The 27,322-nt window shown below is 42.4% G+C and overlaps 1 protein-coding gene and 1 long non-coding RNA gene across 2 annotated transcripts in view; one reads left to right on the forward strand and one right to left on the reverse strand.

Annotated features, from left to right (window-relative positions):
- LOC119565820 overlaps nt 1-27,322 on the reverse strand; it is a 109,918-nt gene that overhangs the window by 59,471 nt on the left and 23,125 nt on the right. The gene's annotated exons all lie outside the window — the stretch shown is intronic.
- Nucleotides 12,819-27,322, forward strand: part of VIT (vitrin) — an 83,110-nt gene continuing 68,606 nt past the window's right edge. Inside the window, exon 1 of the mRNA XM_027820464.3 lies at nt 12,819-12,888. The gene's annotated coding sequence lies outside the window, so the exon portion shown is untranslated. The remainder of the gene's footprint in view (nt 12,889-27,322) is intronic.

Below are 27,322 nucleotides of genomic sequence, written 5' to 3' on the forward strand. Positions count from 1 at the left end.
AATTTACATATATATATAGGAAATACTGTAGGGTTCCTCCCTCTACCCCCCTCCCCCACCATATTCTTGCTTTTCTTTGTACAGTGCTTTGAGAGCCTTATATGGAAAATACTGCTACTATGACTAATACCTAGCTGTTATATAGAGCTTTTCAACAGTAGATATGAAAGTGCTTCAGAATTTTTAATGTATTTATCCCAAGTATTACTAGTTTAATTTGAAATCCGTGGCAACGTTTTCCACATTATATTGAAAAAAGCTATAAGGATTTGGCAGTCCTTTCTTTGGAATTCTGATAGAGATTTCATGCTGGCAATTACAGGAATGCGCACAGGTTTTCCAACTGAAACATGTGATTAAGCAATTGATTAAAATGACCCGCTTTACTTAATTTAGGGTCAAAAAGCAGATCATACTTTTGTGAAATACTGGGGAGAAGGGACAGGACCCTATTTAGAAGGATTTATCCATCCAATAGGATTTGTACACCTAGGTTCTCCTTTTTAGATCTCACAAAGGAGCAGGTTTTCTTTTTCAAAAGATAGATTTCAAAGAAAGCTTTCAGACTCTATTTGATCTTTCAATGGAGCCTAAAGGGCATTTAGAAAAGAGACGGATGGCTCTTCTTTGCTAGTATGTCTCTGTGTAACCATCTTTGTAATTAATACAACTACTGTGATATGCAGCAATATTTAAAATCTCTCTCTTTTAAGGTGGAATGAATTTTAGTGCTTATAAAAAATCAGAGACTTACAAAGTGTATAGCCATAGGCTCCTGCACTGCAGAAGCTTGTGCATAATGACCTTCTGCCTGCAAAGAGTCACATATCATTGTTCTGAAAAGACAGAAAGACTAAAAAACATCTTACTCCTTGCATTAATTGGCGCATGATATGGGAATCCAGCCCCTTTGCACTGATGCCATGGTACAGGGAACAGCAGTGAAAAGGAGCCATTTGTAGGTGGAGACAGGCATGGCCAAGTGAACATATCACTCCTCTGTGTCCTCATCTTGCATGCACGTTGTTTGGCAGAGATGTTCTACAAAATACCCATATTCTTTCTCTCTAAGGGCGCATCTCCACTGCACTCTTCTTTTGGTGGTGGGTAGAGTACATACCCACATAGCCCCCCTTGCAAGGTGTGACGGGTTTACAAACCCCGGAGAGCAGGTTATTAAAGAGCAGCTCTGGACTTAGGCGGCCCCACCCAGCCACACCTGCAGGCAGTGCTTTAAAATGGGAGAAGAACAGCTCAGAAGAGGCCAGGTTGTAGAAGGGAGCAGATAGTGGTCATTAGCTTTGAGGGTCAAAGTATTGCCCTAGGGGCACCTAGCCTGAGGCCTCACTACCAGGACCAGAAGAGGACCTAGAAAAGAGAGCAGTGATGGGGTAGGAAGACTCATAGACTCGAGATTTATGCTGGTGCAATAAGCAGGGGCCAGGGTAGGATGTGGCCTAGGGAGGGCGAGGCCCTGATACCCCATGGGGCTGACTGTAGCCGCCCACTGTTGAGCCCTGGACTGGAGCTCAGTGGAGGGTGGGGCAGGCTCCCTTACCACACACTAGTGACAAAGCTCATCACCACTCCTGCAGGAAGTATCTTGAGCACATGAAAGTGTGACATAAGCTTCCTATATAAGCTCCTACCCAATGGCATGGCAGGCAATGCCATAGATGGCTCCACAGTTCAGTAGCCCTTGCATACATATACAGATGTCTTCCAAGCAGAGGTGACACATGGGGGGGGGGGCATGCGGGGTCATGTGTTGTGCCCCCCCACCAATTTGCTGCTTGGCCTGTACTGAGCATGTTCAGTAACACTACTGAAGCCAGCTGCCCTCGCTCTGCCCCCACCCCCACTATTGGCAGGCCTGGCTCATCTCTGCTTCCAAGCTTGCGGTAATGATGGGGGTGAAAAAAGAGAAGTGGGTGAGCCCTAAAGAGCTGCACTCATCCATTTCTGGCCATCCTCACAGCACTGCAATACAGGCAGCAGGGTTCCACATACCTTTGAAGGGAAGGGGCATGGAGGACTCGGAAATCCTTGGAGAGAGGGTAAAGCAAGGCAGAGAGTCTGGGGGTGAGGCAGAGGCGCTCTAAAGCAGGGATACTAGAATGGCAGGGTCAGGAGGCTATCTTCAGCTGATCAGGACCCCGTTGAGTGACTGGGAATGCCTGAATGCTGGCACGGCAACACCCTCACATTTATTTTGCTACAGACGTAACTCTGTTACTATAGATTTCACACACTGCCCCCTTCTCATCCTCCACCCATACAGTCCTTTCAGTGACAGAGTATGCACAGTAGATTTGGAAGTAAGGATTTGGGGGGGAAGGGGCGAAGGGCTTCTAATTTACAGTCTCAAAAAACCCCACCTCGTTGCTTACTGACCCTCTTGTACCCTTATCTGTACCTGTTTGGTGCATCCAAACACCCAGATGGTAGTTAATGCCTTGCAATGAACTCTATGAACCAGAAATGCTTTCTTTCCTACCCTACTAGTCACAAACTTTGAATCTACTCTGAACCTATTCTAGAGGAGAAACCTCCCAAAGGCCAGCAAGCTGCCCAGTGGACTGTGCTGATGAGCTCTAATGAGAACGAAACCCTTGTTGATCTATAATTTAGATTAGCCTAGGCAGCTACTAGTGCATCAACCCAGTTCCTCAAACATTACTTTGGCTGTTTCCACACTATGCTTGAAGCAACATATGATTCTAGCACTGTTTCTGTGATCAGCGTGGACAAGTTTTTTCCCCCTCTGAGGACCATGTTATAAAAAACCATGCTATAAAGCTACTCTTGATAACCTTGAGGGGCAGTCTGTAGCATTGCAGGATATCAGAAAAAATCCCTGTCCACATTGATCAGGGAAACCGCAGGAGCATGATTTCAGCCAAAGTGTGGACAGACCCTCAGTTTTCACCAGTATGTGGTAAGTCTTTGTAAGGGGTTGTATGCGCAGATGGGCTTTTTATGAGCTCTAGCAGCTACATTTTTTGTAAGATACAAACCAGCAAAGAAAATAAATTAATCACCCCCTACCCCCATTAAACACACAGGCAGTTCTGGCCCTAGGGTTTGTTTGGAAACTTGTAGCTGCCAGCACTCGGCTATGATTCCAGCATGCTGCCTCCAGAAAAATCTACACTTTGAACAGTCTTTGTTCCCTAGAGGCTAGACTAAAGAAGACAGGGATAAGGGCACCACAGAGAGGATGTATTCAGTTTCAGGGAGGCAGGCACTAACTCAGTACTGTGAAGTGGTTTTTTTGGCTGGCATTGCCGGTTTACACTGACATCTGATGCCCTACAGAGAGTAAGTAGAAAACACCCAGGGAACATGGTCAGGGAAAACAGACAGAAGATTGTTACTGAATTTACATTTTACAGGTCTGGTTTACAGGGACTATATGGACCTTATACATGTGCTGAGGGGCTATATGATCCAGAATAAGGCCTGATATGCATGGGAAACTGAATTAATGATGTCAGCTATAGCACAGGGCCTGCACTGAAAGCACTCGAATAGAGACAACAAATTGTTAAAAGTCACTTGGATTCTGTTGGAACTGCAAGACTCTGCTGCCTGCTTCCCCCAAGTTGAGTTCACCACTGTGGAAACACTTGATTGCCTCCGCCATACATAAGATTCCTCGACCTAGATGACATCATTTTTATGAGATCCGCAACGCCAAAGGGTTTTATAGTCTTGCACTATTTGGCAAACTTCATTAGACCATTGTCAGGTGGCTCTCAGCTACACCACTAAATGCAAGACATTGTAAACATGGATATGATAAACAGTTTTTCCATTTTCAGAGGAGCAGGGTTTAATCTAAACAGATGCGCTCTTTTATACAGCTGACACAAGCACTTGGGTACCATTCGGATAGGCCCTATCTATGAATATTCAGTCAGTCAAGTGGCAGAAAGAGAGCTCATTGTTGGTGGTTTCCTTAGAATATCCCTTCTCTGTAACAACCTATTGCAAAGCCATTATTGCACCCGGTTTGAAATACTAGCAACTTCCAGCGTCCCCTCCAGGAAAATCTCCTCTGTAGTTCCATACTCAAAGAGCAACTGTGTATTTTCAGTCTGAATGACCTTTCTCTTTAGTCAAATGGAAAACTACAAAATAAGTAAAGTCCCACAAGAGATCTTAAAGTGTGTGTGTCACCTCTATAACAAGCTACATTGAAACTGAAAACAAAATGGCTGATGCCTCCACAAAGAGCAGATTTCTAGAAATTTAAAGGTGTCTGACAACAGAGACACAAAAGGTATATAGTTATATATAAAACACTGTCAAAATAGGACCTGGATTATTCCCGGATGTACCCTCCTGCACCTGCTTAAACATTCTATGAGACATTAGCAAAGGTACCATCCTACTCTACCATCTTCTCTTGAGCAGTGAAGAAAGATAGGTGGCACTGCTCCAGGGCCTCATTCTTGGAGGGGGACAGAATCGGAGGGGGCTGTGCTGTGAAGGAGGGAAGAGAAGCCTGACTTACACCGTTCATTAAACAGTGGCACTGCTTCAGTACCTAGTCTCATATAAAGGAAACGTTTACATAAGTGTATCTATCTATCTATATATCTTGTGCAGTCTCTGCATATATTCTTTCCCAGCAATTAGAAGTTTGGCCAAAATAGTGATTCTCAAATTGGGATTTGACTGCGGTAGATATTTCATCTCTGATGGCACAACATTTCTGTGGCTTTCCAATGGCTTTCACCTGACGTGACCGTGGTAAGATGCAGGCATCACAGTCTGCCTTCATAATACAGCAATTTCTAAAGCTGGTACACCCGTTGTAGTTTCAAGAATTTTAACAAGAGGCTTGTGGTCTGTGATCTATACAACTGTCCTCCCATACAGACGACCATGGAATTTCCTGAGGCCGAATATAGTGGGCAAATCTTCACATTTATTGTTCACGGTGTTTAAATTACGGCCCAGTAATTGTGGCATACTCTGTTCTAAATTCAGTATAGGGAATATTGCGGCCATTGTGGTGGAGGTAAATCTGCTGACCTTTTGGACCCATCTGCCATGGCATTACATGTTTAAAGTCTTCTTCACTTGCTATCAAAACATACAAATACCTTTGCAGCTATCAGTAACTTCTTGGTTTGTTCAGATGCCCTATTATATTCTCCAGTCCAAACCAAAGAACATTCTCCATTGCACCATCTGATTTACTACAAAGACAGATTAGGACAAAACTGTCCACAACAATTAACCTGTGCTAAAAACCTACTTACATCTATGCTATTTAAACACAATTACTTTGGACACATCTTAAATTGTTTCTGGATGAGGCTTAAGGGTTCCACATCAGTCATATGACCCAATGAAATCACTGGGACTGAAAAAAGGCACATTTCTCCTTTTCCACTGCTAGTCCACAGTTTTGAGCTTTTGCGGTAAACATTCCAGGGTTCTCAAAAGAACTTCTATATTTTCACCTGTAAATGGGTCTGTCACTCAGAGAGTAGATCATTTCACTAAAATCTTGTAATATTTGGTCCACTATACACTAAAATATAGTTGCAGTGATAATCATTGCGGGGGGGTATTATTTCCCCTTCCCCCCCACCCACACACTTCATTTTGGATATTTATGGCAAGATAATTTCAAGCCCCTTGCTTGAGTGCCACCTGCTGGTAAATTTGAGAAATGTAGTTTGGTTGAACCTTCATCTGCTTGTTAATGGTACAAACCAATCTAGGTTTTCAGGTCTACATCCAACGAGGTGTTCCCAGGGACTTTGTAGCCTCTGGAAATATGGCCATTGCCATCCTGTTTCATAAAACATACAATAGGTCAAATTCAGTCCTTGTACAAAAGTAAAAAAGATGCCTACGCCATGCATAAATTTGGCCCAGTGGACGCTGCTCATTTCAGAAAAAAGCCACAGAGGCTAGAGACACAAGGTGAGTGAAGTAATACTTTTATTGGACCAACTGCTGTTGGTGAGAGCGACAAGCTTTTGAGCTACACAGCGCTCCTGCTTGCCTCTCTCACCAACAGCAGTTGGTCCAATCAATAAAAGATATTACCTCACCCATCTTGTCTCTGGGACCGACATGGCTACAATAACACTGCATGCAGAGAATAGGGCAGACTGGCCATCCAGTTGCTCTAATTTTGTAAAACAGCCGCTTATGTATCACAGAATGCTGGCACGGCAGCCGCAGCCACTCATAATTCAGCCTTCATGCCTTTCTCAGACATAGGGTGCAGACACATCAGTATATTTTATGTAAGCTTTCCAGAACATTGGCTACTTTATTTACCCTGGGGCAATTTAGAAATAAGTGCTTTAACCAGTTAAAACCAAACAATGGGGAACATAAACCCTAGTTACACTGAGGTCCAAATGATGCCATTTACATTTTACTATGATTGGCCTCCAAATTTTTCTTTATATCTACAGGTTTTAAGTGTGCATGGTCTTGATTACAACAGTACCTGAATTACTCTTTCATTACATAGGCTGTTAAAGAAAGTGAAGGCCATTCATTTTAGCTACATGATCATTTATCAGCAGTTGAACACACAAAGGCAATAAAGCATTTCTGCAGTTCTGGACACGGTATTGTTTACACATGTCTGACAACCCCGGTGCTGTTGTGACATACTTTGCTTTGCGCCGAGATTCTCTCTTGCTATTGCTGTGCTGGTGACTAGTGTGAAAGGCTTGCTCCTTGGCAAGTTCTCACAACATGTCAGAGATGGCCACAATTGCAGCAGTGTAGAGTTTTAAAAGGACAGCAATGATCTAATGGCAGAAGAAGGTTCTTAGGGTTTAGGTATCCAAGTGAGATTTATGAGTTCTTGACTCTGACCCAGACTTCTTATGTGACCTTCAGGAAGTCACTTAGGGTGGGATCCATGAAGGCACTCAAGCATTGTAATGCTTACAATTGTGGCACCTAGAAAATTACAGCAACACCACTGTAATCCACTACCCTGAGTTAGGTGCCTCGGCTTTCTATACAATGAACGGGGACAGATGGGCACTAGCAAAGCATTTTAATATGGCTAAATGTAAATGTATAGATCTAGGAACAAAGAAGGTAGGTGAGGAGAGTCTATCCTGAGAAACAGTGACTCTGAAAAAGATTTGGGTGTCATGGTGGATAATCAGCTGAACATGAGCTCCCAGTGTGACTCTGTGGCCAAAAGAGCTAATGCATTCTTGAGGCATAAAGAGGGGAATCTCAAGTAGGAGTAGAGAGGTTATTTTACCTCTTTATTTGGCACTGGTGTGACTGTTGCTGACATATTGTGTCCAATTCTGGTGCCCACAATTCAAGAAGGCTGTTGATATATTGGCAAGGGTTCAGAGAAGAGCCACGAGAGTGATTAAAGGATTAGAAAACCTGCCTTCTGGTGATAGCCTCAAGCAGATGAATCTATTTAGCTTAACAAAGAAAAGGTCAAGGAGTGACTTAATCACAGTCTACGAGGACCTACACAGAGAACAAATATTTAGTAATGGCCTCTTCAGTCTAGCAGAGAAAAGTATAACACGATCCAATGGCTGGAAGCTGAACTTAGACAAATTTAGACTGGAAATAAGTCAAAATTTTAATGGAGAAAGTAATTAACAATTGGAACAATTTACCATGGTTCATAGTGGATTCTTCATCCTTGACAATTTTTAAATCAATATTGGATGTTTTTCTAAAAGATATATGCTTTAGGAATTATTTTGGGGAATTTCTGTAGACTGTGCTATACAGGAGGTCAGATTAGATTAGCATAATGGTCCCTTCTGGTTTTAGAATCTATGAAACCTTGGACATAGTATACTTCGTCTCCTAGGTTTAAAATTTTCTATTTGTCAACTGTTAAACAATTTATTTAATTTCTTCAGAAGTGTGACCCATCTCTACCAATTCACCTGGCCCAATGGATTGGGCACAGAGCTGGGGTCAAAGGAGCTGGGTTCTACTCCTAACTTAAACACTAACTAGCTATTTAATCTTAAGCAATAACAACATGATAAACCTCTCTGGGCCTCAGTTTTCCCATCTGTAAAATAGGGATAGTTGTTACTTGTTGATCTTTGTAGAGCAGTTTGAGATTTCAGAATGAAAAGTACTAAAAGAATTGCGAAGTATAATACCATGGTCAAGAGATAGTGTTTTGCCCACAGTGTAAACACTGAGATACGGAGAACAATTAAAATAGGACAATTATTTTTTTCTTTATTTCAAATTAAGAGAAGACTGACCTTGTCCTTCAATGGAGCTTCCCAAAAGTCAAATGTTTATAATTTCATTTGAGTATTAGAGTGACTCTAGCCAGCCTTTCAAATTTTGCCACAAGAGGGCACCACCCACTGTAAATGAGAGTTAAGAAGTCTGGACATTTTGCCACACCACAGCAATAAATTAAAGTGTCAGGACTTGAGGTGAAAGTTTCAAATGCTGAATAACTAATTTTTCTTCCAAATTGTTTTCTTTGATAGTTTCGTGTTTAGAGAATGAGAACCAGAACTGTAATACATCTGTGCCCCCATCTCAGTGTGGTGAGAACGTGCTGGGCCTCCAGTGGAACAGACGTGTATTTCATGTGCACAGATATCACCGTGTTTTATATTGACTGTAATATGTGGCATAGGCCACTATTGTATCAATTCACATTCACAAACAATAACTTTGCTGAAAAAGAGTTAAGGTGGAATGTTCATTTTTAGTTACATCCAACTTGTATCCAAAAGAAAAATATTAAATTTTCTTTAAAAAATCCTGTGCCTTTAAAAAAAAAAAAAAAAAAAAAAAAAAAAAGGCAAGATGATCTAGACACATGATCTAAAAGTGAGGCGTTAAGGCATTCAGCCACTACCCTGTTGCTATACAAGTCTCCATTGTTAATGATCACCAACTCTTTCAGGACTGCTAATAAATATAGTAAACAGTACTAGACCTTACACTAATTCCTAGGACCTGAATAGTACACTCTTTCTATTCCGATAACTGGCCTTTTATTCCTATTCTTCGCTTTCTTACCTCTCAAAACATTGTTTCATCCATGGTTGGATTTTACCTCAATCTGGTTACTATGTTTTCTTAAAAGTTCCTTGTAAAGAACTTCATCCAACTTATTTTGAAAGCTAAATAATTTATATTCACGGCTCTTGCTTTATCAGCTACTCTGTTAAACCTTTCAAAGACTTCATATAGGTTAGAGAGGTATGAGCTACTCTTACAAAAGCTGCACTGCTTTGTCTCTATCATATTACAGTGAAAACTCATTAATTTGCATTAACAACTATTTTCTCTGAAACATTTTACTTAAGAGGAATCAATGAGCTTCAGCTGCTGTTGTGGCATATAACATTCATTATTCTCTGTGATGTCCAAGTGTGTGTGTCGGGGGAGGGAGGGGGAATGACACATAACGTGCACTAGCCCCACCATCAATACAGTTATGACACAGGAATAATGGTAAGAGACTGGGCTTTACTTCCTGGCGATTAGTCACCTGACGTGGATCAGGAACACGAAAGGTTAGCAATCCTGTCTGTTTTAGTGCCTGCGATGTTTAATCTCTATACCAGCGACATTCCGGTCACATCATCCCATAAAATCAGCTACACCGCTGATATTGCACGAGCAATGTAAGCATCCTCACTGAAGGCCACAGAAAAGGTGACGAACAGCGACCTCCAGACACTTGAGACACATTTCAAAGCTTGGCAGTTGAAACCCAACACTTTGAAAACACTCATCTCTGCTTTGCACTTAAACAACCACGAAGCCAAAGTGCCATTGAAAGGGAACTTTTGTGGTCTGCCTTTATTGCATGACCACAATCCACGGTCCCTTGGAGTTATCCTCGATCGGACACTGAGCTATCGCCAAATCTTGACAACACCAAAAAGACGACAAAAACAAGGGTTAACATAATTCAGACGCTCCTTGGCAAATCATGGAGATGTGATGCACGCACATTTTGAACATCAGTACAAGCCCTGTTTTTTTGAACAGCAGAGTGTTGCACACCAGTTTGGTGCAATAGCTCCTCCCATCCCAATCTCACTTACACTGAAATCAATGCTGCATTCAAGATTATTAAGGCTCTCTCAAATCAATGCCAATACCTTGGCTTCCAGTTTTGGCAGGCATCCTGCCAGCCAACATCAGGTGAGACACTGCTGTGATCTAGGAGTACAATAAGATCCTGGCCACTCCGGAGCTACCAAGATGTCAATTCACTGCCACTCTCCTGATTCAAATCCAGGAAGCACTTCTGGATCCACACATCAGTGCTACAGGCCAATGGAAAGAACGTCAGCATGCACTGTCTTGAATCGTGGGCCACTTGTGATGTCCCTAACAAAGACCTGATTGAAGATGCAACAAAAGAAATCCAAGGATTTTGCCTTCCCCATAGGCAGTCCAGCGCATTTAACCGCGTTCAGACAACGCACTGAAGGTGTGGATATTTCCTGCACAATGAAAAAATCAAAGAATCACCAAATTGTGATTGTAGTGAGGTACAAACCATGTGACATATCATGGACAACTGCCCAATTCATACTTACAGTGGCAGTACAAGGGGGATCCACCCAGCTAACCCAGAAGAATTAGAATAGCTTTCAAATTTTAAGATTAAATTATAATCCCAACCTGTTGCTTTTCAAATGCCAGATGAAAGAAAATAATCTTGTATCATGACGGAGGACAGTATTCAGGAGCTACCATTACATATTCCACCACCTTTTTTCTTTACACTCATATGCAAGTAAAATAACAGCGAACCAAAAGCAACCACCACAAAAAATAACACCAATTAATGGACTATACAACTGGAGACATCTCAAATGGGAGTCAGTGTAGATGATCTGAACATATAACAGAAGAGAGGGTTATTCTGCCTCCGATTGGCCATCTATCAATAACTATCATCGCCAAAACTGATGGCTTCCTGATCACATGACCACTTCTTGTTCCCAAAACAACAGCTGCCCTCCACAGCTCAGGGGGTTAGAGCAATTGGGGGAATGCAGGGGTCATGGGTTCTAATTTCATGTGTGAGGGAGTAGCCATTTTGGACTCAGAATCTTTTCACGGGTGGCTTGTCTCTCTTCCACAGTGGCCATAGAGGTGCATCTACCACATGGAACCTATGCTGGATGTTGTGCTTTTTCAATTTCAGTTCTTGGGGTGAAGGGAAATCAGTGGAGTTAGGCACGTGGTAAGATTTTCAAAAGTACCTAGTTGCCTATTTGCATCTTTAAAAATCTGGCCCTAAGGTCCTTTTGCCCACGAGTATCGGAACAGATAAGCCTCATAAAGCATTATGAGGTGTGTTGTGATATTCTAACAGCTTTTCTTTTTACTATTTGAATTGATTTTTCGGTTAAACTATTTGAATTTTCATCTTAAGGGCTTGATGTGGTGTGCCTGAAAGGAGATATCACAGCAAAAATTGCTGAAATTAGCCACTTATGAATTCTGGGTCTTTATTTGTTAGTAACTCATTTGGAATCCTTTGGTGAATAAACAATGTTATTATATTGATATGTTGCCCAACAGTACAATTACAACAAAAATTAGAATAGTGATCTACTAATCAAAGGTAATCTTTCGCTTTTGAATTCAAATAAATCTGCACCATCCTTAGCCCAAGGGCAATCAGGAAGTACACATGGTTTCAGTGTTTCTATTGAATTCTGTTTCCTCTACTTATTTAAGCACTCATCCTTGGCCAAAGCAAAAGATCTGGGGCACTCTTCATATACTTAATAATACTCAGAGGGCACTGTAAATTATGCTCATCATTTCTAACCTCATATTTGGAGGGAACTGGGTTTTTCTAGGAATACTCACTCAACTTCTTTGGGTCATTTTATGTTTCTCATTTGGTCTTGTCATATTTTGTTTTGGAAATGACTTGATTACATTTTTTATGTACAAACTGAATAAAATCCAAATCAGTATTATATAAACTTGGTGCTTTAAAAGGGCCATTTTCACAAAGATGAAAACCATCAGGAGCCAAATCAGTTGGGAGAAAGAATTTGAACAGAAACATATGAATGAATGAGACGTGGGAACTATTTAAGACCATTTTACTAAATGCCCCAAAAACCACAGTCAAGAAGGAAAGCAGCATTGTTTTTCATTTCTACCCGAAATGCTTTTATGGGCCAAATTCTAATACCCTTACTCACAAAAAGTAGCATCCAACTCCATGCTATTTGTGAAGTAAGATGCTACTGCAGGTGAGTAAAAGGATCAGAACCTGGCTCTTAAAAGGAAAGTTCTCTTTTTAAAATTTAGCTCACAATTAACCAGTCTGGTATTTGTAATCCTCAGAACTATTCAATGTATTTCAGTCTGCTAGCTGTAGTCCTTTTCCTACCATACAAACTCACAAGTCTCAATTTTAGTGTTGCTGAAATGCTGAAACTAAAGAAAATGGAACCAAATCATCAGTAAATTTTTCCAAAAGAGCAAAACTTGACAGGTCTGACAGACTGGTGGCTACATTTTAATTTCATCTTGAGAAAATAGAAATCCCTACCCCCCCCGCCACAAAAAAAAGTGGGAGGGAGCAGAAATTTAAAAGAGGACCGCCTAATTCAGCAGCTAAATCAGTGTAAGAAGCTCTGCATGTGTGTTGGGGGGGTAAGACACAGAGTGAGTGAGTGAGTGTAATGTGCCTTTCGAAGTGCTGGGAGCTTGATGGGAATGTTTGATTAGCTCCACTCAGAAAAAGAAAAGGTGCCCAGGCCTCCTTTTCCTGCTTGTTTCTGAGTCTTTAGAATAACGTTGACTGGAGTTTGTGGTGCAGAAAAACTTGGAAAAAATACTGCATTCATACTGTGAGGAGAAAAGGAATACACCTCAGGCAAGGTAATTCTGATTCTATTCCTGTGATCTATAGCTCTGTTTATGAGGAGGGGAAATTGTTTGTTTGTTTTGTCAGTGTGGAATTAAATACAGAGGGTTTTTTGTCTAAACTTTTACACTGAATGCATATTACGAAAGGTCCTAAAGGGGAAGTAGAATCTGTACAGTGAAACTGTATCATATATACTTTAGAAATTATTTATTAAACCATTAAGCCCTTACTGTTAAACTGTATACACACACAGCCTTAGCGATAAAGACTTAATAATTTCATTAAATAGTTGTGTATATTATGCGCCTGTGCGCACGCACAGATAGATCAACACAGTTGAAAGAAACTGCAAATTGTGCAGTGTTCTTTGTATACTACTTTTAAACTATATTCACTGTCAAATCTATTTTGTAATTTTTTCCTCTGTGCTCAATAATGTGTGAGTAAGTTGTGTACAGGACAGATGCGTGGTAGCATTAATTAACATGAAGGTAACACTTAGGAATACAAATTTTTGTGATACCATATTTTAAATTAAATTGTTTCACTGCAGCAGATAGTATCGAATCCCCTGGTAGATGGATAGATATGTATGCGTATACACGCTATATATACTTTGGTGCTGAACGCTTGTTCTGCTGGTGAGACGCTAAAACTGAATAGCATTACTGAGCCTGCCGCAGCTGCTCAGCTCTCCACAGAGAGATTGGATTCTTGATGAGTCTTTAGAATGTGATTTGTGTCAGACCAGTACAAACATGAAGCAAGTGCCCCCAGGAAACATTTCACAAGGAGAGTTCTGAAGAGTAAGTCAATCTATGCTCCTAGAAGTTAATGGTAACTACGCCGCTTTCAGAACCAAAAAGGAATTACAGATCCTCTTTGGGGCAGATTTCTTTTCCCCTTCTTCATAACATCAGAAATGTAACTAATCACCCATGGCAAAAAAACAACATACTCTAGATAAAATGTTAATGGTGTATAGATATGTTACATTGCAGTAAATCAAGAACTAAAGCAAAAAAGCCCTAAGATTTTCAAATGGAGTTTTAAGGTATACTTTGCTTGATAAAAAACATCCTGCATTTTACTATACTCCAGCTGCTTGTATATCTTTATTTTCTATGCATAAAGGACCATAACCTGCAGTCATTATTCAGACAGACCTGTCACTGGAGTTAAAGTAAGGGCTGTAGGAGCTGGCCCTTAATAAGGTGCAAAGAGAACTAAAGAAAACTCACTACATTATAATCACATCTTATTTTCTCAGTATTAAATTAGCATCTGATTTCGAAGAGACTTGATTCTCATCCATTTTTATCTGATCTAGCTAATTGCTTGGCAAGGTTCAAATCACTTGTGGTGAAAGAAAACACATTCTGCCTTTTTGTGATTCAAAGGCAGGAAAACTACAATTTTTTTTTTTAAAAAGTCTGTATTAATATCAATTGAAATTCCATCTTATCACCTTTTAGATGAATTATGTTTGCTTTGCTTTGTTGTTATATGTAAAGATGGTCATTTTGTTTTTAATGGGGGGGGATTATTATAAGAGGTTTGAAATTATTGTATGCATGAGGTCAGATAAAAGAACACCATTGTCATTTATTATTTCTATCCATTACTTATGAGGATTCATTGCTTTTGTGCTAAAAGTAGCCCTGGAATTTATGTAAATCTGTTTTAAATGCTTGATTGTAGCTGGCCCTGCAGAGGTGCTTAAGGAGAGAGGTGGCTTTAACTCCCTCACCCTCCCATTATAGCCTCTATGCCTCAAAAACAATCCACGAGAGAAACCAAGATCCAGTGGGTAAGGTGCTAACATGGTATTCCATTAGTTTCCCTGCTCCACCACAGATTTCCTGTGGGGCCTTGGGCAAGACACTTAAGGAGAATAATGGTCCCATTGAAGTCAGTGGCAAAATTTGTCTCTCTGTGGCTCAGTTCCCCATCTGTAAAATAGGGCTCTTACTACTTCCCTACCACACATACATAGGCCCCAATTCCATGGGTGCTCCAGCCACCGTCAGCCAGCTCCCCCCAGCGCCTCCTGTCTGCTGGCAGCCCCCGAGGCTCAACTCCTCCCCCTCCCTCCCAGTGCTTCCTACCCACCGTGATCAGCTGTTTTGCAAGGTGCAGGAGGCACTGGGAGGAAAGGGGAGGAGCGGGGATGGGGCACGCTGGGGGGGAGGGAGGAAGAGGCGGGGTGAGGACTTGGGGGAAGGGGTCGGGTGGGGACGGGGCCTGGGGCAGAGAGGGGGTTTGAGTGGGCCTGGAGGAAGCCAATGCCTGTGCCAACACAGGTGTCTTGAGACTAACCACATTAAAGATTGTGAGGTGCTCTTGGTCATGAAGGCCATATGAGTGCCTGAGAAACAACTGTTGGGGTATGTAGGCACTAGTAATGAGTCCTAGCTAACAAAAGGTCCAGCCCTATCTTCCCTGAGCTGGAGCATTTACTGCAGCAAGTGGATCTGGTGGTGGATCTGCTGTTCCTGAGAGCCCAAGGAAGTATTCTGGCTGTGTAAGAATTCCGAATCAGCCAGAATTCCTTCTGGGGCCCCTCCACTGTGGGCTGTGGTTTAAAAGTCACATTCTGACCATAAGAATTTAGGACTGGATTACCAGGTAGGCACAGATGGCTACCTGACATCTATTTTCCTCACAAACTGAAAAACAATTTCATCTCTCTAGATTCTGCTCCAGGTGCTCATCACTATAGCATATATCTCATTGGTATGTGGTGGTGGTAAAGAGGGAATATGAAACAGATTTCATAGAATAAAAAGATCCAAGAAGTCAAAAGTTAAATGAAGAGCTTTTTTAAAGGATAAAACTTTGATCCATGGCTTCTGGATATTGAGGAATAATAATGGTGCTATAAATTGTTAATACAGCAACATCATAGGCAGTGAATGATACTATAGGCCTAAATTCTCCCATGCTTGCACATAAGTAGTACCTTACTCCATACGTAGTTCCATTGTTAATAACCACTGCTCAATTTGAGTAAGTGGAATAGAATCTGGCCATGATTTGGGACAAAGTATTCCCTGTCCTAGCTGCCATTGTGACAGAGGGGATATAACTCTCTCTCTTCTGATGACCACCCTATCCCAATAACAACTGATTTCTATTATGTTTAGAAAATAAATTCTGAGTAAAGATCTCTGTTCATTCCTTGATAAAAGAGGTCTCCATCAATCTTGGACCAAGTGCAACCAAGGATTCTTTTGCATCCTGTTTTCTTTATTTATTGCAAATTTTACACTTGGAAATCTTGGATAATAGCCTCACTCCCACTCCAGCCTCTCTACACCACATGAAAGGGACAAAGTGGCATAAAAAGGCTCTAAAAGCCCTGTGTTCAGTAAGAGGGGTACTTCCCCAGTGCAGACACTGTAGATAGAAGACAGTCACAAGACTGCCTCACAAGGACACCCTCCTAACCTCCAGCATGGGGAGTATGCTGGGGGATGAGACCGCAGCACACAGCACTGTAGAGATTCTGGGCACTGCTGTGGCCCACAGGGCAGCCTGAGAGTGTAAATTAGACAGGCCCCCCAGGGCTATCCATGTTATGCCAGGAACATCTCAAGTCCCTGAAGTAGTCCAGAATTCGGAGAGTGAAAAGGTGGCTTAAAGCCACCATAGTCCTGCCTCCCCCAGGCTGCAATGGTGGCATTAATGTGTGGCCAAAATAACACATCAAGTTCATGGCCGATGTTCTTAAATGTCTCAATATCTAGATGGGCTGTGTGGATTATGTTTAGCATTTCCATTTCTATAGTCCCACTAAGATTTTATGCTTGAAGGTGACTGGTGGTTTTTGTTTTGTTTTGGTTTGTTTGTTTTTTTGCTGGCCATCCATCTAGAATTATGGGCATATCTAGTGGGGTGTCACAGGGGTCAGTCCAAGATCTGGTACTGCAACAATTTCATTAATGGCTTGCGTAACAGGGTGGAGAGTATGGTTATAAAATTTGCTGATGACACGAAGCTGGGAGGGGTTGCAAGCACTGTAGAGGACAGGATTAGAATTTAAAATGATCTTGACAAATCGGAGAATTGGTCTGAAACAAGAAGAAGAAATTCAATACAAAACAAGTGCAAAATACTTAGGAAGGAAATGTCAAATGCAAAACTACAAAATGGGGAATAACTGGCTAGGCAGTTGTACTGCTGAAAGGATCTGGGGGTTAGAATGGATCACAAACTGAGTATGACTATGAGCCAACAAGAGAATGCAGTTGTGAAAAAGGCTAATATTCTGGGGTTTACTAAACAGAATGCCATATGTAAGACATGGGAGGTAATTGTCCCACAGTTCTTAGAGCTGGGGAGGCCCCAGCTGGTGTAGCACACAGAACTGGATGCACTACACTTTCTTAAAGTCGTGGATAAATTGGAGAGAGAGTAACAGAGGAGAGCAACAAAAATGATAAAGTTTAAAAAGCCTGCCCTCTGAGGAAAGGCTTAAAAAACTGGGTGTTTACTTCTGAGAAAAGAAGACTGAGGGGGGGACCCAATAACAGTCTTCAAATATGTTTTGGGCTGTTATGAAAAGGATGGTGATCTATTGTTCTTCATGCCTGCTGAAGGTAGGACAAGCAGCAATAGGCTTAATCTGCAGCACGGGAGATTTCAATTTGATATTAGGAAAAACTTTCTAACTATAAGCATAGTTAAGTACTGGCATAGATTTCCAAGGGAGATTGCAGAATCCCATCACTAGGGGTTTTTAAGAACAGGTTAGACTAACACCTGTCGGGGATGGTCTAGGTATACTTGTCCTGCCTCAGTCCAAGGAGTGGGATTAGATCATCTCTCCAGGTCCCATCCAGCCCTGCATTTCTATGATTTGGCTTTATCTTAAACCACAGGTGGACAAAGCACAAGGTTCTGTGTCCTGGGCAGACAGATCCTCTTTCCTACAGTCCTTGAAACAATGAGACTACCCTTTTGCATCCCAAAATACTTTGCTATGAGACATGGAATTTTGGGGTGTCAAGTTTCAGACTTGGATGGGCTATAGCTGCTATTCAGACTGTTGGTATTAGTATGTAGAAAATTATATAAGGAAAGCCGAATATCAGAACTGCCACAGCTGTTTGTCAGGATACATATTGAAAACCAAGTTTCAGTGTCATTTCTATCCAGGTTAGGTTTAATTTTGAGTTCTGTGATTTTTTGGGGTTGGTTTGGGGACAAAACTTTGCACCACAAGTTACATGACTAGTTTTTCTGGTCCCAGATTGGTTGCACTTATCCCTGGCAATAAGTGTAGCTCCACCTCTTGTTTTCAGGTTCCCACAGAGGGAAGATGCTTCCAGTCGAACTCTCCCTCACTATGCAGAAGCAGCAGACTTTAAAAGCTCTTAATGTGCAAAAAGTCAGTAAATCACTATCCTCCTGATCTGGAGAGGTGTTAAGAAACCGTGACTCAAGTCTGAGGTCAACAGCAGTCATGGGTGCTCATCTCCTGTCAGGATAAGGCCCCATAGATGTGGAGAGAGGTAGGGACTGAAGGATGTGATTTGGTTTCCATTTTGCTTTTGACAATAACTCTAATATTAATCATTTAATGTTTGGAAAGGGCTTTATGATCCTTAGATAAAGGATATATTACTTAATCCTGAGGGAATTATACACCAAAAAAATTAAAATTATGCACAAAATATTTTAAAATTCTGAAAATTTTATTTGTCACTAAATAAATGTGGCTCCAGCATGGCAGTGGGAAGCACAGGCCACTGGCTGCATTGAGATGGGAGATCACCCTGAAGCCCCCACCTCACCCAGTACAGGGACTTAGCAGTGAGGCTGCACCTGACCCTGACACAGTGCAAGGGCTGGGTCTGCCCCAGAAACATCCCAGGGCCCTGCTCCTCTGTGCCAGGTGCACCAGGTGTGGGTGGGCAGGCTCAGCCCAGCAGAATCCAAGTGTGGCGGGGCTTAGTGTGGGGGAATCCAGGTGCGGGGTGAGAGATTTCTGTGTGGGCCAGTCTGGATGCGAACAGCTGAGTGGGAGATCTGGATGCACAGGGGCTTGTTTGGGGGTTCTGGGTGCAGGGGCAATGGGGCGTTGCAGGGGATCCAGGTGAAGGTGGCTGGGGCTCAGCAGGGTGGTGGTCTGGGTGTGGGGAGATGGGGCTCGGAGGGAGGGTCTAGGTGTGTACAGCTTAGTGGGGGGTTCAGGTAATGGGGGGGCTTAATGGGGTGGAGATCCAGGTGCAGCTGGTTGGGGATTAGTGGGGTAGGGTTCGGGGGGGGGCTCGTAAGAGGGGTCCAGGTGTAGGGGGGGTAGGGCTTGTCAGGGTGACGGTTCGATGGGCCTGCTTAATGGGGGAGCCCCAGCTGCTGCTGAGGGGACGCCACATGCTGGGCACCCGCTTCCCACTGCGATTCCCCATCCCCTTTTTTTCTCCATCTCCATCCCCTCATTCCCACATTCCCCTCCCCTTTCCGTATTCCACCCCCTTCCTTCCCCACTGCCTCTTCGCCCCACCCCCTCTTCCCTCATTTCCCCCAGGCCCCTCTACCCAGCCCCACCGTGGGCACTCACTGTTGCACAGAAAACAGGAAGGTTCCCAGCACGCAGAAGGGGAGCACGACTGTGAGTAGGACCCAGGAGGCGGCATTCAGCTGCAGATCAGCAGAGTCCAGCCGCAGCCTCCTTCAGCTGGGCAGCTCTGCACTTGCAGAAAAGGGGGGGCAGCAGCACGTAACCCCATGTGCTCACCATGCCTTGCCTCTCTTTGGAGAGGGGCAATCCCCCACAAGAAACTGAGCCTATGGTTGCCCCCCACACCTCCTGCATGGCTTCCCTTGGCTTCCCTGCCATTTTCTACAGGGAAGCACAGGAATTCTGCGGGGCGGGGGGGACTGTTTTCTGTGGGCACACAGTCATGCAGAATCCTGCCAGGGGTAATAACTACTAAGTATTATCACTAGACAGGCCTAGAGCTTACATGACATGCAGCATGGATCTAAAAAAATAGTATCCAGAAAGATTGAACTATCATCCATTCTTTTTCATAATACTGGTCAAAACAAGTTCATGGGGGGAGATGGGGAACAAACGAAATAGAGAGTAGAGAAAGTAAGCAGCAGCAAAAAAGCATCCTTAAGCAAAATTCCACAGCCCATTCTTCAGAAAGAGCCAACATTCTATTGCCAAGATGTGTGCTTTTGTAGGGCCTAGACAAATACTGTTTTGTATTCTGCTTCAGAGCCAGCAGACAACATAGGTTAATTATGAATAAATCCCCTTCCCAGAGCACCTGATTCCCTATATCCTGCTATTGTACAAACAAAAACAAAGTTTACTGAGAGGAATGGAAAAACCCAACATTTGTCAAATGGAAATAATGCAATGAGTCTGCAAGGAAGCATTCTTTCTGAATTCTAAGAGGCTGTCACAAAGTATAAAGGAGAAAAAAAATTAAACTGGACAAGCACTGTCCTTTTAAAGGTGAACTATAAAAGTAACACTGAGTTAACCCCTAAATTTTGTGCTGAGTGTTCCCATTTGGTGTAATCCTTCAGCACAAAAACCTTTATCTTAGCTTTTTAAAATTGTTTTTAACCTTCTGTGAATTTCCCCCAGTGCTCTCTGATTTGCTAGACTTCCTAGAATGCATTATCCTCTGACATTACAAGAAGTCTCCTTGACCAAGAAACTAATACTTGGCATTAAGGGCATTCCTGATTACTGTCCTATTCCTATGGCAGAGCATCTCTGCATTCTTGTGGATTCCTATGATTTCCTGAATATCAATCAGTCCAGTTTCTGACCTATGTATGTTGGCAACATTAATAATATCAACTGAAAGACATTGACTCAATAGTAATTTCAAATTTTTAATAGAAAATCTCTCCTCCTCTTGATAGAAAATCTCTCCTCCTCTTGATCCAGGTATATAATAACGAGACCCATATATCTGTGTCAAGGAGAGAATAAATATCCCATATCTTCTCTGAAATTTTACTCCTAAACTTCTATGAAGAAAGAAGTCAAGCTTTGTGTGGACATGTAAGAAAATTCATAAAATCATCCCTGAGGTGATGTGCAATTTTTTCCAGAGAATCAAAGCTTTTAACAAATTCTTCACTCTGTGACAAAAATATGTACCTTCAGGGGAAATCGGACAATACAGTAGTTCCTAGGTTGCAGGCAATACAATATGATGTGCACTCAGCCCTTTTTTTTATTTTGCAGCCTGAGAAAACATGTATTGCACTTAAGACGGACAGTTCAACTTGTTAGAACTGGCTTTTGGGTGGAAAATGGAAAATGCACCATTTTCCAAAAAGAAAAAGGGAGACTCATGGAGCCCATGAATTTCATATACTGACCCACAGCCCGTGGTCACTGGTAAATTGCAGCTGTTTCCAATTTCCTTATTTAACCTCTTCACCCTGAATTTCTCTTTAGGGTGGTGGTTGTGGTGGGGAATTAGTGGCAGCTGCCATGTTCCCAGAGTGGGGGTTAGGGGGTGGATGTGTCGTAGAACTGGTTGTGGGGAAAACACTGCAAACCTCTACAACATTTTAAATACTGAGATTTTGAATAGTTGGGGAAACTTATAAGCTGCAGGAGCAGCAAGGGTTGGTTCACAGTCAGCAAGGGTGGAGCCATAGCAGTATGGGCTGGGGCAGGAGAGGTGGGAGGGGGAAGGCAACATGAGTGCGTTAGAGTAGTATGGGGTGGCTGACTGGCAAGTGATTAGCAGTGGCAGGTGCATCAACTGGCCTGCATCAGTAACCAGGATGGAGGTGTTTGCCAGCTGAGGGGGAATGAAGGTGCTTGCTTGGGGAGATTGAGGGAGGAGACTCTGAGCTGGCCCAGGACGGCAGACACTGTGTACAGAAAGGTCAGCAGCACAGTCATCAAATAAGTACAAGATTTGCTCTAGCAGCTGTTCCCAACGTGCCAACAGAAGTGGAAAATCAAAATTAAATGGTGAAATTAATGTACAAAATAATGTGGGAAGTGATGCAGCCTACTGAATCTTGTGGATTTGGTCAATCTGGACATTCCCAATGAGGTTTTACTTTAAGAAGATGAAGTCCACCAATGTATTTCTTCCTTTGCTGGAAGGATAGGTCAGGCGTTAACATAATTGATAGTTATCTCTTTTGAGACAGATGAAATTACAATCATTGCAGTTTTATTTAGGGTCTGAGAGGGGCCTGGCAAAATGGGGCTAAATATAAAATACACTATAGTTTCACATAAATTACCTTGTTTTGAAAAAGCCCCAAAGAAAACAGAGCCTGATTCACGACTGTGTTACTCCAGCTTGATGTTGGTTTAACTCCAGGGAGTTATAGTGGCATAAAATGATAATACAGGCCCACTGGGGTTTTTAGACTGATCCTAAAGTGCTGGTTTTTAGGTCTGTTTATTATACCTATGTGACTATGGCTATTTTGGACTAAAGGCTACATTCAAGTCTTCACACAAACCTCTCTGAAGAGCACAGTAAACAATATGTTTTCAGAACTGCAGTTCATAACTGTATCTGCCATCCTGCAAAACCATCATATCTACATCTCCTGCCTGCTTGTGATGAAGGATACCCCCAAATGCGTGTGGCTGGGCCAAAAGGGCATTTTCAGCACAGGTTAAATGTTATTTCTATGCCACCATCTGAAAGAGATGAGATGCAGATAAAATAGCTAGGTAGATAGGTGTTATGGGCAGAATCCTCCAGTCCACTACAGCTGCTTTGCACCACTCGAGTAGTACAAAGAGCCCACATTCTGTCCAGAGGAGGCCAGCAGAGAATATAAGGCTGGCAAAACTAGGAGAGGTGACAGTCACCTCCTACTCCAGCCACATCCCCCTATCTCCACTCTAAGGGATATGTCAGGGAAGGAAGGGCTATGCTGGGGACAGGAAGGTGACACGGTGCAGTCAAGCTCTGCTTTACCTGTCTTCCTTTGACATAACTTACAGCACCAGAGGAGTTGCTCTAACTAACTTGTACTGAGTCTGAGTGGTGCAGAATCAGAAAGTCACAACCAGCTGCCTGATACTCACTTGACCTAAATAAGGGTAAGTATTACTGAGATTACGTAGGCCCTGAATGTTGCAATACCTATTGATCAGGTATATTGTATTGCTGGTCTGAATGTATATTTTAATTATAACAATCTCAGGATTAAAACAAGGCAGATGAAAAAGATTGCAGGTTGACTTTGGGTTTTTTTAAACGCTTTGGTCCGGTCTCCAAGTAGCATCTGTGATTTCTAGGACCCTTCTGAATTTGAGTGTTTTGCTTATGTGGGTTCCACACAGCTTTTTAGTGCTTCTGAGTAGGGGAGAGATAGGAGCTAAGCACTGATTAAGTCGTCAGTTCAGCAAAGCACTTAAAAACTTGAAGCATGTGAGCAGTCCCATTGACTTCCAATGGGAGTACCTTACATGCTTAAAATAAAAGCACATGCTTAACAGGAATGAGATACCCCACATGCTGTACTTAAATCCCTGTGCTTAAATCCTATGACTGTGCTTAAATCCCTGATCCTGCACCATTAAAGTGAATGGGAACTTTGCCTTCAGTGTGTAGGTTCAAGCCCCAAGTGCCTTAATGAATTGGGGCCTAAAGGAGTACACCATGTGAAGCTGAGTAACCAGAATAAGTGAGGCAAGAGGACAATCTGACTACGAAGACCATGGTTCAATGAGAAAGATACATGGTTCTTTGGTAGAAAGGCACAGAACATATATGGACATGGATCTCAAGCCATTTTAGTAGCCCTGATAGTTGATCTCCTGTTGTCAGTGGATAGAGAGCAGACTTCTATTCTCATTCTTCTAGACCTCTCTGCAGCATTCAATACTATTAACCATGAGAAACTGCTGTCTCACCTAAGAAAGGTGACAGAGGTCCAGGAGAATGCACTAGATGGTCCAAGTCCTCCTTAGTGGGATGCGTTCAACAACTAATGACTGGAAACTGTGCCTCTATTGCTAGACGCTTGATTTCTGGAGTCCCACAAGGATCAATTATTTTGCTGGTCCTATTCACCATCTGTGTGTGTCACTAGGTGAACTGGTCAGATGACATGAACTCAAGTGCCAGCAATATACAGATGACACACAGCTCTACCTGTTCTTCATCACATGCAAACATGACACTGCCACTAAGATGGCCCAGTTCTTGGACGAGATCAGCTCATGGATGAAGAATAGCTGAATGAAGCTGAATCTGAGCAGCAGAGGTTTTGCAGGTGGGCAATGGAAAGCATTTTGAAGAGTTTGCATCCATGGTGCAATCTCCTTTAGTTGAAGGTTCACACCCATAATTGGTCAATTCAGTTCATAATCTAGGAGTACTCTTGGGTTCTTCACTGATGCCGAGCTCTCACATAGTAGCATCTGCAAGTAATGCTTTCGACCATCTCTGGTTGGTTAGATGACTGCATTCCATCTTGGCAGATGATGAATTGGTCTCAGTTAGTTAGTTCTACCTTCACCACCTCTCAACTAGATACTGCAGTACAATATACCTGGGAATGAAGCCACCAGCCTTTAAAAACTCCAGCTAGTTACAACACTGTGGCACATCTCCTCACCAACACAGGCTACCATAAGCACATCAGACCTCTCCTCCTCTCTTTACACTGGCTTCCCTTAAAACAGTGTTTCCCAACCTTGGGACACCGCTTGTTCAGGGAAAGCCCCTGGCGGGCCCGGCCGGTTTGTTTACCTGCCGCGTCTGCAGGTTCGGCCGATCGCGGTTCCCACTGGCCACAGTTTGATGTGCCCGGCCAATGGGGGCTGCGGGAAGCGGCAGCCAGTATGTCCCTTGGCCCACGCTGCTTCCCGCAGCCCCCATTGGCCGGGCACAGCGAACTGTGGCCAGTGGGAGTTGCGATCGGCCAAACCTGCAGATGAAGCAGGTAAACAAACCGGCCGGGCCCGCCAGGGGCTTTTCCTGAACAGGCAGCATCCCAAGTTTGGGAAACACGGCCTTAGAACATCCAGTCAAGTTCAAAATCTCTGTCTTTATCTTCATGGTGCTTAGTGGTCTGTGCCCAAGATATTTAAAAGATCGCCTAAGACTCCAGGATGAAGACCATGGCTAACAACTCTACTCCTCTGGATCAATGGAACTCTCTATAACAAGGGTGGAGTTCATCAATGTAGGAGACACAACTTTCTCAGGGATCAGTCCAATGCTGTGGAATGAACTCCCACAGAAACAAAGAACCATCACACTCCTCACCACCTTCCATTCCAAGGTGCAATGTGCTCTTCAGCCTGACCTACCTAACAAAGACCTAGTAGTGTATACATAAAACCCCAAAAGCCCTACCAAAAACACAGTTCACTGCATGCACAATTCCACACTTCTGCCCTGGGGAGAGTATGAGGAAACAAACCACACGTACCAGATGTTAGACACATCACTTAAGGCAGAGTATAGAGTAGAATGGGCATATGAATATGAACTTGAAAATGAAACAAAAATAGAGACAAAACAACCAATTTAAAAAAAAACAGATGTGGGTTTTACTCTGGGGCAAGGTGAAGGTCAGTTCTTATTTTATCCAAACAATTCACCCACTCCTACACAAAACCTATTTTATTTCCTCTATAGAGAATGGTATATTTAACTCAAACCACACTGTTGAAAGTAGCTCAAAGAGATTTTTAAACAAAGTCTACTGCTGTTTGTTATAGGTCACTGAGGCTACTATGTCACCAGCCTATTGAGAAAGAAAACAATGGTGCACACTCTTGCTGTATAAAAGTGTACCAATTGGATTTTGCAACTAGGACATTACAGAAAATAGTTTGTGCAAGTGGAAGCTGTTTAAGAACACAACACCAATAAAGAGTTTCTCTTTGTACATATATCCACATATACATATACCCCTAGCCAGAAATCAAGGACCTAAAACCAGCACTTCCATTTAGGAGCATAAGATGTGCCACACAGGAACCATTTATATGGATTTTGTTTAAACAATCAGTTTGTAGAAACTTTCATATAGCAGCTGTCTCAACAGGCTTTATAAAAGGTCAAGATGCCAGTATAAAATATGAATTTGTATGCTGGATGTGTTGTTTGCGAACTTTATTTTATTCAACATGTTCATGTTTTTCCAAACATTACTTGTGGTGGTGGTGGGGGGGGGGAGATTCAATTTTCAAATAGATGTTTGGAGGGGAAACTATTCACTTAAGGCCCAATTCAGCAAACACTTAAGCATGTGCTGAAATCTCATTGACTTCACTGGAACTTGAACATATACTAGTGTTATGCACATGCTTAAATGTTTTCCTAAATTGGGATGATTTTCAAAATATCTAATATACCAGTCTGATGAATGGAGGTGTGACAACTTGTTCAGAAAAACAAAGATCCAAAGCAAACATTAGGAGATTTAATGTTGGATAGTCATTAGTTAACAGAGCTCTAACAGAATGACCCACTAAAGATGTAAGGATTTGCCAGCAGCAATCTTACTCCTCTTTTGGGTACTCTGCTTGGTTATGTCTCAAGATAATCGTTGATCAAAAATGCCAGAGCAAAACAAAAAGAAGTAAGGCTGAAGCAAAAATAAATATAAGAAATGAAGGTCACAGTTTCACCAACAGTACAAGAAAAGAGCCCATTGGTTGAAGCGAACTGAAGACACAGTAATCTACTATTTACCTCAAGGTCAAGAGTAGCTCAGTGTTCAGAAACTTCTTTAAACAACTTGTTGAGTGGAAGTGCAAATGCACAGAACTGATGAAAGTATAACTCACATTGTCACACCACTTACAGGAGTGCCAAATGTAAGAGACAAGAGACCTTCTGAATGGGACCTTCCAAAATAACGTCCAGCAGACTCATTTCCCTGATAGCTTAATAAGGCTCAAACCCAGGTGTTTTTCTTAATGTCTTATTACTTTAAATGAAAAAATGAGTTACAATTGACTTTCTACAGTTTCAAATACTTTAGAACAACCACCTATAGGCCAAATTCAGAAGTAATCTTTATGGCAGTGTGAATTAGACTCCCTTATGATTTTTCCATTTGCTATAAGAAGAATTAGAATAGGCTCCAAGAGGGAGAAATGTTAAATCTTCCTTAATATCAAAAGGCAGCATGAATCCAGGGAAAAGGCACCAAATTGAAATTTAGGAGGTCTGTCTGCTTCTCCTAATTCTGTCAGGGCATATCACTTTATTTTTCTCCTCCTGGAGACTACAAATGGCAAATGTTGGTCACATCGCTTAATGCAGTACTGGAAGGTGCTTACACAGAACTTGTCTCTGCGGTGCCAGAGTGCGGTCTGTGAGGATGTGAACTGCAGAGCACTCTGTCATGTGTAGACCCTGCTGGCAGAGACTAAACGATACCTAGTTTGCATTAATGTAGTCTTGCTTGAAAACAGTATGACATCAACGCAAACTAGGTACCTTTTAGTCTCTGCCA

The sequence above is a fragment of the Chelonia mydas genome, chromosome 3, assembly GCF_015237465.2.
Source record: "Chelonia mydas isolate rCheMyd1 chromosome 3, rCheMyd1.pri.v2, whole genome shotgun sequence".
NCBI classification, from domain to species: Eukaryota; Metazoa; Chordata; order Testudines; family Cheloniidae; genus Chelonia; species Chelonia mydas.